This window comes from Eleutherodactylus coqui, chromosome 5 (genome assembly GCF_035609145.1).
Source record: "Eleutherodactylus coqui strain aEleCoq1 chromosome 5, aEleCoq1.hap1, whole genome shotgun sequence".
Lineage (NCBI taxonomy): Eukaryota > Metazoa > Chordata > Amphibia > Anura > Eleutherodactylidae > Eleutherodactylus > Eleutherodactylus coqui.
In genome coordinates, this window is record NC_089841.1 from 185475931 (window position 1) to 185492863 (window position 16933).

Genomic DNA, 16933 nt, shown 5'->3' on the forward strand with positions numbered 1-16933 from the left:
GGGTTGTGGGTGAGATCTAGGGCACCTGGGCAGGCGTATCAAGGGTAGTATACCGTAACATAATAATTGGCCCTTAAAATTGCTTTCCAATGGAGGCCATGAGTACCCTCGCAAGTCAGTTGCAGGATTTAGTGGTCGTGATCCAAGACCTGTCCAGTTGTATGGTTGCCCTGGAGCAGCAGGAGTTAGTGCATGTTTCTACTGCCTCTTCTATTCATGAGCCCAAGTGTCCTCTTCCTGAGGTATTTTCAGGGGAGAGGAGCAAGTTTTTTGTTTTTCAGCAGGCATGTAGATTGTATTTTCTGATGCGGCCCCACTCCTCCCGCTCAGAATCCCAGAAAGTTGGATTGATTATGTCCTTACTTCGGGGTACCCCCCAGACATGGGCCTACTCCTTGCCCGAGAGTTCGGCTTGCCTGCAGTCAGTGGAATTGTTTTTTCAGGAACTTGGAGGTATTTTTGATGAGCCAGACCATGCGGGGTTGGCGGTATCTCATCTCATGTTTCTACGTCAGGGGCAGCAGTGGGTAGAGGACTATTGCTCTAAATTTAGACTGTATGCAGGTGAAACCTCTTGGAATGATAGCGCCCTTAAAGATATGTTTTTGTTGTATCTTTCTGACACTGTCAAGGATCTACTTATTTCTCATCCTGCTCCCGTGACACTAAATGATGCGATGGAATTGGCGGTCAAAGCTGACAGAAGGCTGAGAGCTAGAAAAGAGAAATGTCAGGCCCGTAAGGCTAGGGAATCCGGCAGACCCGCTTCCCCTTCTTCCATGCCAACTTCTGGTGCCGAGCCTATGGAAGTGGATCAGCTAAGTCCCGAGGAATGGCGACGGTTCAAGATGACACATCACCTCTGGCTCTATTGTGGGAAAGCCGGACATCGTGTAGCGACTAGTCCTCAGAAGCGTCTACAACATCAGTCTGAACCGGCGGAAAACTTCAGATCCTAGGCGATCTTTGGGAGGATCGCCTAGGATCACAGGTACTCCCTAAGTTGTTGGTTGATTGGCTTCCGGAATTTCACTCGGTCCGGTCAAGCTTTTATTGATTCGGGTGCTGCCGCCAATTTGATTAGTTTAAGTTTTGTCAGACCTCTGATGACTGAATTTTCAGCGTTAAAAATTCCCATACGCTTCACTAGTATTGATTTTGCAGGGGTTGTTCAAATGGAGGACTCCCATGTTACAGTTCACTGTGGGTGTTCTCCATTCTGAGAATCTGTCGTTCTTGGTAATGGAAAGGATGTCTGTTGAAGTAGTGCTTGGTATGCCCTGGTTGGCACTGCACAATCCTCGATTTGATTGGTCCACTCGGGAATTGACACATTGGAGGTTCTCCTGTCATAGTCACTTAGCTACTATATCCATGTGTTCAGCAGATATCATACTTATTCCTAAGTATTTGTCTGATTTTCATGATGTATTTTCCAAGAAACTCTGACTTTGTCTCCCTATAGGGAGTGGGACTGTGGTATTGATTTGATCCCCGACAGTCCCATCCCTAAGGGAGCCATTTTCAATTTGTCTGGGCATGAGCATGAATCCCTTAAGTCCTATATCTCAGAGTCTCTGGCCAAACGACATATCAGGCCTTCCAGGTCCCCTGCCGGGGCAGGTCTCTTCTTTGTAGAGAAGAAGGATGGGACATTGAGGCTTTGTGTGGATTATCGAGCTTTGAATAATATTACAGTTAAGAACCAGTGCTCCTTGCCCCTGATTCCTGATTTATTGAATCAGGTGGTAGGGGCCCACTGGTTTTCCAAATTGGACTTAAGGGGGGGTTTACAATTTAATTTGCATCCCAAAGGGAGATGAGTGGAAGGCCGCATTCAACACCTCGTTCGGACATTTTGAATGTCTAGTCATGCCCTTTGGACTTTGTAATGCCCCTGCTGTGTTCCAGGAATTTATGAACGCAGTCTTCCACGACTTCCTGGGGGTAATTTTGGTCATATATCTCAATGACATTCTGGTGTACTCCCCAGACTGGGACTCACATGTGCGGCACCTGAGGCTGGTTCTGACCCATTTGCGTGAGTACCAACTTTTTGTCAAGTTGGAGAAATGCATTTTTGGTACTAAACAAGTGTCTTTCCTTGGTTATGTGATTTCACACACGGAGATTCAAATAGAGTCTGATAAAGTAGCAGCAATCTCCCAATGGGTCAGACCAGATAACCTGAAAGCTCTCCAGCGGTTTTTAGGTTTTGCAAATCTCTACCGTAGATTCATTAAGAATTATTCTGTTATTGCTCAACCCCTGACTGATCTTACCAAGAAGGGTGCCGACTTGGTAAGATGGTCACCTCAGGCCCTGGAGGCTTTTAATTGTCTCAAAAGGGCGTTTACTGCTGCCCCGGTGCTAGTATAGCCTGACGCGTGGTGACCGTTCTTCATTGAGGTTAATGCTTCTGAGGTGGGGGTGGGGGCTGTATTGTCTCAGGAAGTCAGCGGGAGACCTGCGTGTAGTCCATGTGCATTCAGTTCGGTGGAGCGTAACTACGATGTGGGTAATCGTGAGTTATTGGCGATCAAGTGGTCTCTAGAAGAGTGGCGTCACCATTTTGAGGCGGTAAGGCATCCCATTACCGTGTATACTGATCATAAAAACTTGGTATATCTCGCCAATGCTAAGAGACTCATGGCTCGTCAGGCCACGTGGGCGTTGTTTTTCGACAGGTTTAACCTCGTCGTCACATATATTCCAGGGGAGAAGAACGTGAAGGCAGACGCCCTCTCACGGAGTTTCAGTTCGCCGGAAAGGGAGACAGTGGCTCCCGAGAATATCTTGGCACCTGAGGTGGTGGTGGCAGTTGTAGAATCTGATCTCATTCCTCATCTACAAAATTGTCAGCAGGACGTTCCCTCCGGGGTGCCGGAGGGCAGATGGTTTGTGCCAGAGACCTTGCGTCTCAGAGTCATTGAAGAGTCTCACTCATCTGTTCTCGCAGGCCATCCAGGGGCTCAGGGGACACTGGATCTTTGTACTAGACACTACTGGTGGACAGGCATGTCTCGGGAGATCTGCGACTTTGTTAAGGGATGCTCTGTCTGTGCATGCAGTAAAAGTCAGTGTCATGGTCCGGAAGGGCCTATGAGACCGTTACCGGTGCCCTTTCATCCGTGGTCGCATTTATCAGTAGATTTAATCACCTATCTACCTGAGTCTCAGAAGTTCACCACTATCCTAGTTGTTGTAGACCGTTTCTCAAAGATGGCATATTTTGTGGCATTAAAGAAGCTACCTTCTGCGATAGAATTCTCCAAGATTTTTGTAAAAGAAATTATTCGCCTACATGGGGTTCCCGAGAACATTGTATCTGATCCCGGTGTTCAGTTTGTTGCGCAATTTTGGTGAGCCTTCTGTAGAAACCTGGGAACGTCACTTTTCTTCTCATCAGCATTTCACCCGCAAACTAATGGTTAGACAGAGCGGAAGAACCAGGATTTAGTGCAATATTTATGGTTGTTTGCTAGCGAAAAGGCTCATCAGTGGGCAGAATTCTTGCTGTTGGCAGAGTTTGCACTGAACAACCGTACTTGTTCTTCCACTGGGGTATCTCCATTCCTTTGCGTATATGGTCCGCATCCTCTTCTTCCTTACAGCTATTTCTACTCCGTCTGCCTGTCCTGAAGCTGATGTTGCCACAGATGCACTGGAGGGGGTATGGAAAGATCCTGGAAGCAACGGGGGCTCGTATGCAGTTGCATAGTAGGAGGAGTATGTCAGTATCAGAACCTTATGGGATGGGACAGAAGGTATATTTGTCTTCTAGAAAGCTCAAATTGAAGGTCCCGTCTTTGAAACTGGCGCTGCGTTACGTAAGTCCCTTTGTCATCACGCGGGTAGTAAATCTGCTTGCTTATGAACTTGATTTACCAGCTACATGGAGGCTTCACAGGGTTTTTCATAAGTCATTATTGAAACCTTTTGTCCCTTCGGTGAGTGGAGGCAAGCAGGCAGGGACAGGGGTTGTGGGTTGTTTAAGGACTGTATACATGGCACAAGATGTACACTGGATGGCATTGTAATGAAGGAGCACATTCTAAATGGGGATAGATTAGATAGAAATATATATGCAAACATTTCAAATAAATAAGCAGTAATTAAATAAGTTACTCTTCCAAGGTCCCTGAATCCAAAGTCCCTAATCTCAAGTCACACACTTAAGACACAATACACTGTGAACACAGTACAGTTATGGCACATTTACACGTAATGATTATCACTCAGAATTCGTTCAAACATGCAGTGTAAATGCAAAAAGATCGCTCACTATTTGTTCGCAAGTTGTTATCACTTTCAGTCAGCATAAAAACAATTGTTGGATCGTGGGCTTCTTGTTACGTGTAAATACTCCCCGCACAGCCAGCAAGAACTCACAGATCCAGCGGCAAAGTCTTTCTGCCTAAACATTTTACAACTTTAATGGTCACGTCAGTCATTAAGCCAACTGTCGTCCCGTGTAAAAGGGCCATTAGAATACAGCTCGCACACTCACGCAGCTCACGTATGTTTTTATTTATATAGCACTGATCTGTAGTGCTTCTGTTCCTTCTCTGTTTGGAAAGGAGACAAGAAGTTCAACAGATGCAATTTATCACACCCTGATTGGGTAACCCCACCCCCAATTACTCACCTGTGCAAACAATAAAGACTGAAACCCACAAGCAGACTATATGTGTTTTTTAAATGTAAGAATGTTTATCAATATAATCCCCCAATATACCTCCTTTACACAATGTAGTTAACCTCTAGGAAAAAGAAGATAATGTAGCACAATGTATTGTCTAAAAGATTACTGTGACTTGAATTGAAATACAAATAAACAATTGCAAATAAAATAAAAAGAGATGCGTTCAGCAATTCCACTAATCCCAAATCACACACTTAAGACACAATACACTTAGAAGACAGTAGAGTACAGCCACGCACACTCACTCAGCTTCCACGCTCAATTAGCTTTTTGATTTATATAGCTCTCATCTGTAACACTTCTGTTTCTTCTCTGTTTGGAATACTGCCCCCTCAAGGAGATTAACCCTCCAAATAGTGTCCCTTCTGAGTCATCAAATTAATAATGACCCTTCAAGATAACTGGGTTACCAAAAAGTGGCTTCTCTGTGCCGCCAAAGTAATAGTGCAATCCTTAAAGCAATTTATCCCTGAAATCTGTGGATAGTTGGGTGGTTTGAGCATCCAGGTGGCCTCCATGGACCTCAGTCCTGGGGTCGCAAAATTTTACTAAATTGTAATCCACTATTATATGTGACAGAGAATTATTGCTATATGTTATCAGGGAATACTCGTTAAAACCTTTTCTTTCACATTAAACATAATATTCATAAGATTACAATCACTTATTTATTTCGGGATTTATTTATTTATTTAATGCACATGGTAGGATTTTTACAGGAAGTCTGTAGATGTTTGTCACTGTGGCTTGTCTAAAACCGTGATGCATAGTGCAGTAAGAACTGAACTTTATAAACTGATCACAGTACTTAAAGTTAGGAGCAGTTGTGGTCTTAAATGAAAGCCTCTAGCCCAGGGGTGTCAAACTCATTTTCACCGAGGGCCACATCAGGCTTATGGGGACCTTCAAAGGGCCGATTGTAATACAGTACAGTAAGGGTCCGTTCACACCAGCGTATTTGTGTACATAATATACAGTGAATAGAAACCATTGATCTTAGTAATTTCATTCATATGATGCATATTTTCACACAGCAGGACCTACTACACACCCCAATAGGCCATTGAAGTGAATACGTGGCGAATGCACAGGAAACCGATGTATTCACTGCATATTTGCGCACCATTTCAGGGGCCCATCTGCATTCTTTTCTGCATGCCCAAATACGTAAGCATAAGCGGTTTTTGATTGCGCAAATACATAGCGTATTTGTGCGACCGAAATGCAATTACACCCGTGTGAACGAGCCCTAATAGTGACCCTTATAGTGGTCGCAGTAGTCATAGTGACCCCTATAGTGGTCGCAGTAGTCATAGTGACCCCTATAGTGGTCGCAGTAATAATAGTGACTCTCATAGTGGCCCCAGTAAAAATGTTGCCCCCCACAGTGGCCCCAGTAGTAACAGGGTACCCCACAGTAATATTAACCCCCTCCCAGCAGCAATATAACCCCCCACCCAGCAGCAATATTAACCCCTTCCCCCCGCACCAATATTAACCCCCTCCCAGCAACAGTATTAACCCCCACCCACCCAGCAGCAATATTAACCCCCTCCCAGCAATATTAACCCCCACCAGCAATATTCCCACCCCACCCCCGCAGCAATATTAACCCTCTCCCAGCAGCAATATTAACCCCCCATCCCCTTCCCAACCCGGCAGCAATATTAACCCCCTGCCAGCAGCAATATTAACCCTCCACCGAGCAACAATATTATTCCCCCACACCCAGCAACAATATTAACCCTCCCAGCAATATTAACCCCTCCCCCCCGCAGAAATATTAACCCCCTCCCAGCAACAGTATTAACCCCCTGCCAGCAGCAATATTAACCCCTCCCAGTAGCAATATTAACCCCCCCCCCAACACATCAGCTATATTTACCCCCCTCACCCCCCCCCAACACACCAGCAATATTAACCCCCTCACCCCCGGCAGCAATCAGCAATATTAACCTCATCCCAGCAACAACAATATTAACTCCCCACCCCCCAGCAGCAATATTAACTTCCCCCTTCCCCAGCCATATGCTTACCTCCTCCTTGCTGTCAGCGCTGCTCCTCCTCTGCTCCTCCTCGGATCGTTCTGAGCCCGGGTGGCATATTATCTTTTTCCACAAGACTTCTGCACTATTGAGCAATTCCAGCAACCTGATTGGTTGCTTGGTGAATCAGCGAACCCAAACAACCAATCACTGTGAATCAGCCAACCCAGACAACCAATCAGGTTGCTGGAATTGCTCAATAGTGCAAAAGCCTTGTGGGAAAAGTTCCTATGCGCCCAGGTGCAGCACGGCACGCTTCCTCCCTGAGTCCTCTCCTGCGGAACTGAAGAGCAGGGGACTCAGGGGAGAAGGATTCTGATGTCAGAGTGTGCGCTGGGATCAGCGCTGTCAGTGTGATTACAAGTGGGGAGCTGCGGCACCCCAGCTGGTAATCACTACAGTGGTGAGCGGCCGTCGGCATGCCGCGGGCCACATAACATGAGGCAGCGGGCCGGATTCGGCCCGCGGGCCTTGTGTTTGACACATGTGCTCTAGCCTATCTATAGGTGATGCATACGTCTGATACATCTTCTTCAGTAGTGGCTGCTTGGATGCTTTTTAGTTCTGCTGCCTTTGGATATCAGTGCTTGTAGTTTAGCTGCATTCCCTAGGGTTCTGCACACTCTGATAGCAGGGTTTTGGGCTTTACAAGATAAGGCTAGTTTCACACAAGCGTTTGATTGCTTCTGTTTTGCCACGATAAAATGCCAGCTGAAAATCATGACCATCTGAAGCATAGGATTCCAATGCATCTATTCAAATGGGCAATATTCCAGTGAGTAAAATCGCCCAGCCGGGAAAAATAGCGCATATGGTGCGCCTTCTGGCCGACCGCTTTTACGTGCGACTGGAAAAGATAGGAGCCTATGAGATCCATCAGAAAAGGGATGGGGGAGGGAGTTTAGCAATGGCTCATGTTGCTAAAGTCCCTCCCCCTCCCAACCAAAACTAAAGGATATCCTTTAAAATATATATATATATATATATATATATATATATATATTTTTTTTTTTGCCCCAATTTTATTTATTTATTTTTGAATATTGGAAAACATTTACATGTGAGTAAGGGTTCCTGCACACGAGCAGAAATTCCGCGGCGGGATTTCCCGCTGAATTTCTGCCGCTGGAAGCCTGCATAGGATTGCGTTAACATACACAATCCTATGCAGACGGCCGTGACTTGGCCGCGCAAAATCTCGTGCGGCAAGCCGACGCATCAAACAGCCGGAGCCGCGGGCGTGGGTAAGTACGCGCTGCTCTCTGCAGGCGCACTGATCTGACCCGCCCGTCTGCAGGCCGCCTAAGGAGGAGAAAGCATAAGATATGTAATCAAATCTAGAGAGACTGAAAGCAAAAGAATTAAAAACAAAAACATTAAAAAACATACAAAACTCAACCTAATTAAAATTTGCGCCTGCAAAAGGAATTTGAAGTTAACTACCTTATGAAAGCCAAAAGGTAAGGTAGTTTGTAACACAACAATCCATTTAGTCTCTTTACATAATAGTGTATTCTTAATGTTACCTCCCCTTATGCCAAGGCTCATGTGGTCAATACCATGGACTCTTAAAGCAGAGGGGTTCCTACCATGTCGTTCAAGCAAATGTCTAGGAATTGGTTTCAATCTCTCCACAGCAGAAAATTGAGTTGCTGCTCGAATATCTCTAACATGTTCTAAAAATGAAAAATACAGCTCCTGGCTCTCTGTCACCTGCCCTAACAGCACTGTAAGTTAGTTTATGGTGCTTTAGGCAAGTGACAGGTTCCCTTTAAAAAATATGTTGCTTTGTAGCTAGAACGAGGAAGACTAGCAAATGTTTTGGCTTCAAGTATGTTTAGGAGCATCGCTACGATAAATGCAATGTTTGCAAATATTCACAAAAGTTGCCAGTTTTTAGTGGAAGTGATAATATTGGAACCTACAGATTATGGATTATGTAAACTATGGAATGATTATGTTGGATAGACAGATAGATTCAAATGAGCAGAAGTAAATTGTCGGTGTCCCGTGAAAAAAAGCCTTTATTGAACAAGTGCTTCACATAGGGTCTTAAACAGAGGACGCATTTCGATTCAAGATTCATCCTTGAATCGAAACAGCAGTTATTTAACTATTATCACAGACAGGATTACACTGAAAGGTAATTCCTATATATAGATAACATAGGATCAACCATAATGACCTCTGCACAGGTCACAGAACATGTCTAGAAAAGTCTCCCATACAATTCAATGGATCCTCTCCTGCCCATTGTGGGAATGGCCCACGAGGCTGCAGTAAAGCATATTTTCTAAATGCTGTTAAATGTAGCTCATGCAAGATAGTCACCCCATAGTCATGTATAGACAACAGAATAAACAAATCTACAATCAGAAAATAAAAACAAATGGAAAAAATGTGATATGTTTCACTATCTAGTTCTAATTAATAGTTTTTTTGGTGATATAGTCCTTTTAACCCCTTAAGGACCAGGTTGTTTTGTACCTTAAGGACCAGACAGTTTTTAGGGATTTTACCCATGTGGCGGTTTTACTGCTCCATTTTTTTTCCTTTAGCTATTAAAATTATTTTTGCTGCGTTTTTTTTTTTCTGTGACATATAGGACTATTTTTTTAATATCTTTTTCACTGACTTTTTTTTCCCGTTTTTTAGTTTTATTGGGGGGTAAAATGCTAAAAAAAATGATTTTTTTAACATTTATAGTTTTTTTAAAAAATTATTTTTATATTTACACTAAAATAAAGTATGGGAATGGGTTCCTCTATTTGTTTCGGACGTTTTGATATATAGTATGTATGGTTTTGGTTTACAGGGCGCATACGGCGACTGTTTTTTTTATTGGCGTCTGCTTTGTGTTATTCTCTTTCTTTTGTATGTATTGTTGTTTTATTCTGTTGTTTTATCTTACTGATGTATGTAATTCTGTTTTTTACTATCTGTGTCCCCCCCATGACGTCATATAAGACCTCTGGGGGACATTCACTTTTTTTTTTTTTTTAACTTTATTTGACACTTTCCCACTATAGCTGGGGCGTCCATAGAAGCCCTAATTATAGGGGAAAGCAACATTAGTCACCTGTGGTGACATTAGTCACCTGCAGAGCTGCCAGGGTCTAAGTCTGACCCTCCTGCTCTGCAGTAGCAGGGAATCCCGGGAGGTCACATGACTTCCCGAGGCTCCCGTACCGAAAGTAAATGTTACTTTCACTTTCTCCATACAGTGCTCATTGAGCACTGTATATCGGGGAAGCAGAAGGCAGAAAGGGTTAAAAACCCCTCCTGCCTTCTGCACCAGGTTATCAGCTGTCACTAACAGCTGATAACCCGTACCTGTCTCTGACTGATTGCAGAGGCCGGAGGCTTAGAGCACCGCCGTATTTTTACTATCGGTGGTCCTCTAAACCCAGTACCAGCCGCCGTATATATACAGTGGCTGGTCGTTAATGGGTTAAAGTATGTGGGATGCAGAATATTTAAACTGAAATGTAGACTAGCAGAACACATTGCAGTCATTCTTAGTGATCATATTGAGGTGTTTCCGGGGCTACTAAACACTTTATTAAAGAGTTTTTCCAGGGCTTAAAAAAAGTTAAAAGGGCTTAAAAGTAGAGATGAGCGAGCCTACTCGGCCACGCCGCTTTTTCACCCGAGTAATTACTCGAAACGAGTACGTTCGCTCATCTCTACTTAAAATCAATAAAATTGCATACTCATCTATCCTAGCTGCTCCTTGTCCAGCTCTGCAGCCCCCCTGCCTTCTACACGGAATCCAGAAGAAGCAGTGGGCGGTCACATGTCAATTATTGTGCACCTGACCACTCAGCCACTTTCACAACAGGTTTCAGCAACCATAGAATTATCACTGCTGAAGCCTGTGAGTGGTTGAGCGGTCATATGCACAATGCATGGCATGTGACTGTCCCCGCTTTTTCTGTGTAGTTCTCCAATGCAACCAAGTTAAAGAACCACTAATTTTATTAAGAAACAGACATCCCCCCAAATCAGCCAATGGCACCTGCCTGCAAATTAATAGTCTGCAGAACAACCTTAGAGAAGCAACTGTTTTTACTGGTTGCAGCACCAGAGGAAAGGTCTTGATTAGAGATGAGCGAACGTACTCGTCCAAGCTTGATACTCGTTCGAGTATTAGCGTGTTCGAGATGCTCGTTACTCATAACGAGTACCACGCGATGTTCGGGTTACTTTCACTTTCATCTCTGAGACGTTAGCGCGCTTTTCTGGCCAATTGAAAGACAGGGAAGGCATTACAACTTCCCCCTGTGACGTTCAAGCCCTATACCACCCCCCCTGCAGTGAGTGGCTGGCGAGATCAGGTGTCACCCGAGTATAAAAATCGGCCCCTCCCGCGGCTCGCCACAGATGCGTTCTCACTTAGCTGAGGGAAAGTGCTGCTGCTGGTGCTGCTGCTATAGGGAGAGTGTTAGGAGTTATTATAGGCTTCAAGAACCCCAACGGTCCTTCTTAGGGCCACATCTAACCGTGTGCAGTACTGTGGAGGCTGCTTTTTGCAGTGTTGCACATTTTTTTTTTTTTGGTATATCGGCCGTGCAGAGCATTGCGCCCTGCAGTAATACTACAGGGAAAGAAGTGCTTAGGCAGGGAGAGCGTTAGGAGTATTTTAGGCTTCAAGAACCCCAACGGTCCTTCTTAGGGCCACATCTAACCGTGTGCAGTACTGTGGAGGCTGCTTTTTGCAGTGTTGCACTTTTTTTTTTTTTTTTGTATATCGGCCGTGCAGAGCATTGCGCCCTGCAGTAATACTCCAGGGACAGAAGTGGTGGTTAGGCAGGGACAGAAGACATAGTAATTATTGATTGAATATAGGCAGTGGGCCTTTTCTAAAAAATATTGGGCAAAAAATCTATTTGGCCTGCCTGTCACTGTGCTCAGTGTTCTGGGTCTCTACTGGGTGTAGTAGTTCTACAACAAAATCATACGCAGCCAGCTAAGTGTTACAGCAGGCTTGCGCCAAATTATTTCCTGGCGTTCCGTAAGCGAAGTCAGCCTCCAACCACAGGCCAATAAGCGGCACATTTAATTACAGCCTTCTGTTTCTGCACTACTGGTAATACAGCATGCTGAGGGGTAGGGGTAGGCCTAGAGGTCGTGGACGCGGGCGAGGACGCGGAGGCCCAAGTCAGGGTGTGGGCACAGGCCGAGCCAGTGCGGTGGCCAGGGGTAGAGGCAGGGCCAGACCGAATAATCCACCAACTGTTTCACAAAGCGCCCCCTCGCGCCATGCCACCCTGCAGAGGTCAAGGTGCTCTACAGTGTGGCAGTTTTTCACAGAGACGCCTGACGACCGACGAACAGTGGTGTGCAACCTTTGTCGCGCCAAGATCAGCTGGGGAGGCACCACCACCAGCATGCGCAGGCATATGATGGCCAAGCACACCACAAGGTGGGACGAAGGCCGTTCACCGCCTCCGGTTTGCACCACTGCCTCTCCCCCTGTGCCCCAACCTGCCACTGACATCCAACCCCCCTCTCAGGGCACAGGCACTACCATCTCCTGGCACTCACACGATCACTTCCCCTGTCCTCGGCCCCATCCAGCAATGTCTCTCAGCACAGCGTCAAGACGTCGCTAGCGCCACTGTTTGAGCGCAAGCGCTAGTACACCGCCACGCACCCGCACGCTCAAGCGTTAAACGTGCACATTGCCAAATTGATCAGCCTGGAGATGCTGCCGTATAGGCTTGTGGAAACGAAGGCTTTCAAAAGCATGATGGCGGCGGCGGTCCCGCGCTACTCGGTTCCCAGTCGCCACTACTTTTCCCGATGTGCCGTCCCAGGCCTGCACGACCACGTCTCCCGCAACATTGTACGTGCCCTCACCAACGCGGTTACTGCCAAGGTCCACTTAACAACCGACACGTGGACAAGCACAGGCGGGCAGGGCCACTATATCTCCCTGACGGCACATTGGGTGAATTTAGTGGAGGCTGGGACAGAGTCAGAGCCTGGGACCGCTCACGTCCTACCCACCCCCAGAATTGCGTGCCCCAGCTCGGTGGTGGTATCTGTGGCGGTGTATGCTTCCTCCACTAAACCACCCTCCTCCTCCTACGCAACCTCTGTCTCGCAATCAAGATGTGTCAGCAGCAGCACGTCGCCAGCAGTCGGTGTCACGCGGCGTGGCAGCACAGCGGTGGGCAAGCGTCAGCAGGCCGTGCTGAAACTACTCAGCTTAGGAGAGAAGAGGCAGACGGCTCACGAACTGCTGCAGGGTCTGACAGAGCAGACCGACCGCTGGCTTGCGCCGCTGAGCCTCCAACCGGGCATGGTCGTGTGTGACAACGGCCGTAACCTGGTGGCGGCTCTGCAGCTCGGCAGACTCACGCACGTGCCATGCCTGGCCCATGTCTTTAATTTGGTGGTTCAGCGCTTTCTGAAAAGCTACCCACACTTGTCAGACCTGCTCGGAAAGGTGCGCCAGCTCTGCGCACATTTCTGCAAGTCCCACACGCACGCTGCCACCCTGCGGACACTGCAACATCGGTTTCATCTGCCACTGCACCGATTGCTGTGCGACGTGCCCACACGGTGGAACACTACGCTCCACATGTTGGCCAGGCTCTATGAGCAGCGTAGAGCTATTGTGGAATACCAACTCCAACATGGGCAGCGTAGTGGGAGTCAGCCTCCTCAATTCTTTACAGAAGAGTGGGCCTGGTTGGCAGACATCTGCCAGGTCCTTGGAAACATTGAGGAATCTACCCAGATGGTGAGCGGGGATGCTGCAATCATTAGCGTCACCATTCCTCTGCTATGCCTCTTGAGAAGTTCCCTGCGAAGGATAAAGGCAGACGCTTTGCGCTTGGAAACGGAGGCGGGGGAAGACAGCATGTCGCTGGATAGTCAGAGCACCCTCATGTCTATATCTCAGCGCGTTGAGGAGGAGGGGGAGGAGCATGAGGAGAAGGGGGAAGAGACAGCTTGGCCCACTGCTGAGGGTACAGATGCAGCTTGCCTGTCATCCTTTCAGCGTGTATGGCCAGAGGAGGAGGAGGAGGAGGAGGAGGAGGAGGATCCTGAAAGTGATCTTCCGAGTGAGGACAGCCATGTGTTGCGTACAGGTACCCTGGCACACATGGCTGACTTCATGTTAGGATGCCTTTCTCGTGACCCTCGCGTTACACGCATTCTGGCCACTACGTATTACTGGGTGTACACACTGCTCGACCCACGGTATAAGGAGAGCCTTTCCACTCTCATTCCCGAAGAGGAAAGGGGTTCGAGAATGATGCTATACCACAGGGCGCTGGTGGACAAACTGATGGTAAACTTCCCATCCGACAGCGCTAGTGGCCGAAGGCGCATTTCCGCGGCCCAGGTAGCAGGGGAGGCGCAGAGATCAGGCAGCATGTACAGCGCAGGCAGGGGAACACTCTCTAAGGCCTTTGACAGCTTTATGGCTCCCCAGCAAGACTGTGTCACGGGTCCCCAGTCAAGGCTGAGTTGGCGGGAGCACTGTAAAAGGATGGTGAGGGAGTACGTAGCCGATCGCACGACCATCCTCAGTGACGCCTCTGCCCCCTACAACTACTGGGTGTCGAAGCTGGACACGTGGCCTGAACTCGCGCTGTATGCCCTGGAGGTGCTTGCTTGTCCTGCGGCTAGCGTCTTGTCAGAGAGTGTGTTTAGTGTGGCTGGGGGAATCATCACGGATAAGAGTACACACCTGTCAACCGACAGTGCCGACAGGCTTACACTCATCAAGATGAACAAAGCCTGGATTTCCCCAGACTTCTCTTCTCCACCAGCGGACAGCAGCGATACCTAAGCAATACGTAGGCTGCACCCGGGGATAGAAGCATCGTTCTCTATCACCATCCAAAACGGGGACCTTTTTGCTTCATCTATCTGTGTATAATATTCCTCCTCCTCCGCCTGCTCCTCCTCCTGAAACCTCACATAATCACGCCGAACGAGCAATTTTTCTTAGGCCCACAAGGCTCAGTCATATAATTTTTATAAACAATTTTTATACGTTTCAATGCTCATTAAAGCGTTGAAACTTTCACCTCAACCAATTTTTATTTTAACTGGGCTGCCTCCAGGCCTAGTTACCAATTAAGCCACATTAACCAAAGCGATTAATGGGTTTCACCTGCCCTCTTGGTTGGGCATGGGCAATTTTTCTCAGGTACTGTTGGTACACCAATTTTTGGGGGCCCTCGCCTACAGTGTAATCCAATTAATTTTTTGCCCACCTGCATTACAGCTCACGTAACATCAGCTGTGTTGGGCACTGCAATGGGATATATTTATGTACCGCCGGTGGGTTCCAGGGAGCCACCAATGCTGTGGGTCCACAGGGAGTTGTAACTACATGTGTCCACTTCTAAAGAACCCCAGTCTGACTGGGGCATGCACTGTGGGCCGAAGCCCACCTGCATTAAACATGAATTTATTACCTCAGCTGTGATGGGCAATGCAATGGGATATATTTATGTACCGCCGGTGGCTTCCTGGCACCCACCCATGCTGTCGGTCCACACGGAGTTGTAACTACATGTGTCCACTTCTAAAGAACCCCAGTCTGACTGGGGCATGCAGTGTGGGCCGAAGCCCACCTGCATTAAACATGAATTTATTACCTCAGCTGTGATGGGCAATGCAATGGGATATATTTATCTACCGCCGGTGGCTTCCTGGCACCCACCCATGCTGTGGGTCCACAGGGAGTTGTAACTACATGTGTCCACTTCTAAAGAACCCCAGTCTGACTGGGGCATGCAGTGTGGGCCAAAGACCACCTGCATTAAACATGAATTTATTACCTCAGCTGTGATGGGCAATGCAATGGGATATAATTATCTACCGCCGGTGGCTTCCTGGCACTCACCCATGCTGTGGGTCCACAGGGAGTTGTAACTACATGTGTCCACTTCTAAAGAACCGCAGTCTGACTGGGGCATGCAGTGTGGGCCGAAGCCCACCTGCATTAAACATGAATTTATTACCTCAGCTGTGTTGGGCAATGCAATGGTATATATTTATCTACCGCCGGTGGGTTCCAGGGAGCCACCCATGCTGTGGGTGCACATGGAATTCCCATTGCGGAGTTGTACCTGCCTGTGGCTATTTATAAAAAAACGCGGTCTGACTGGGGCATGCAGACACCTTGACAGAATGCTATGCCCACGTGTGCAGCTCCAGATGGAGGTGGCACAGGATTGCATTTCTCATTGCTTCTGTACAGCATTGTGGACTATCGCCCCGCCCCTTTTAAAGAGGGTCGCTGCCTAGCCGTGCCAACCCTCTGCAGTGTGTGCCTGCTTTTCCTCTGGCAGACGCACTTATAAATAGACATGAGGGTGGTGTGGCATGAGGGCAGCTGAAGGCTGGGCAGGGACAGTTTGGTGTGCGCTGTGGACACTGGGTCGTGGGGGGGGGGGGGTTTGGTCAGCATGTAACCCAGGAGAAGTGGCAGCGGAGTGTCATGCAGGCAGTGATTGTGCTTTCTTGGAGGTAGTGTGGTGCTTAGCTAAGGTATGCATTGCTAATGAGGGCTTTTCAGAAGTCAAAGTTGTTGGGGGGGGGGCCACTCTTGCCGCTATTGTGGCTTAATAGTGGGACCTTGAGATACAGCCCAACATGTAGCCCCTCGCCTGCCCTATCCGTTGCTGTGTCGTTCCCATCACTTTCTTGAATTGCCCAGATTTTCACAAACGAAAACCTTAGCGAGCATCGGCGAAATACAAAAATGCTCGGGTCGCCCATTGACTTCAATGGGGTTCATTACTCGAAACGTACCCTCGAGTATCGCGAAAAGTTCGTCTCGAGTAACGAGCACCCGAGCATTTTGGTGCTCGCTCATCTCTAGTCTTGATACCAAGAATATCGATTATCCCTGCAGAGATTCGATTCCTCTTTAAACAGTTGCAATATCCAGTAAAACTTTCTGTTGCAATCACCGTTAAAAAAGTGCAGGGACAAATGGTGAAGTGGCAAGCGTGCATTTGCGCACTACGTGCCTGTTTGCACGATCAACTTTTTGTGGCATGATCATGGGTAAACTTTAGCTCCTCTCCCCAGATGGGAAAACAAAAAATTAATGTGGTATATAAAGAAACTCTATAACACAAGCAAAACTGTGAGCACAGCTTTCTATTAAGTTCAGTTTTAATGCAGGTGTAGAGCGGAGCCACGG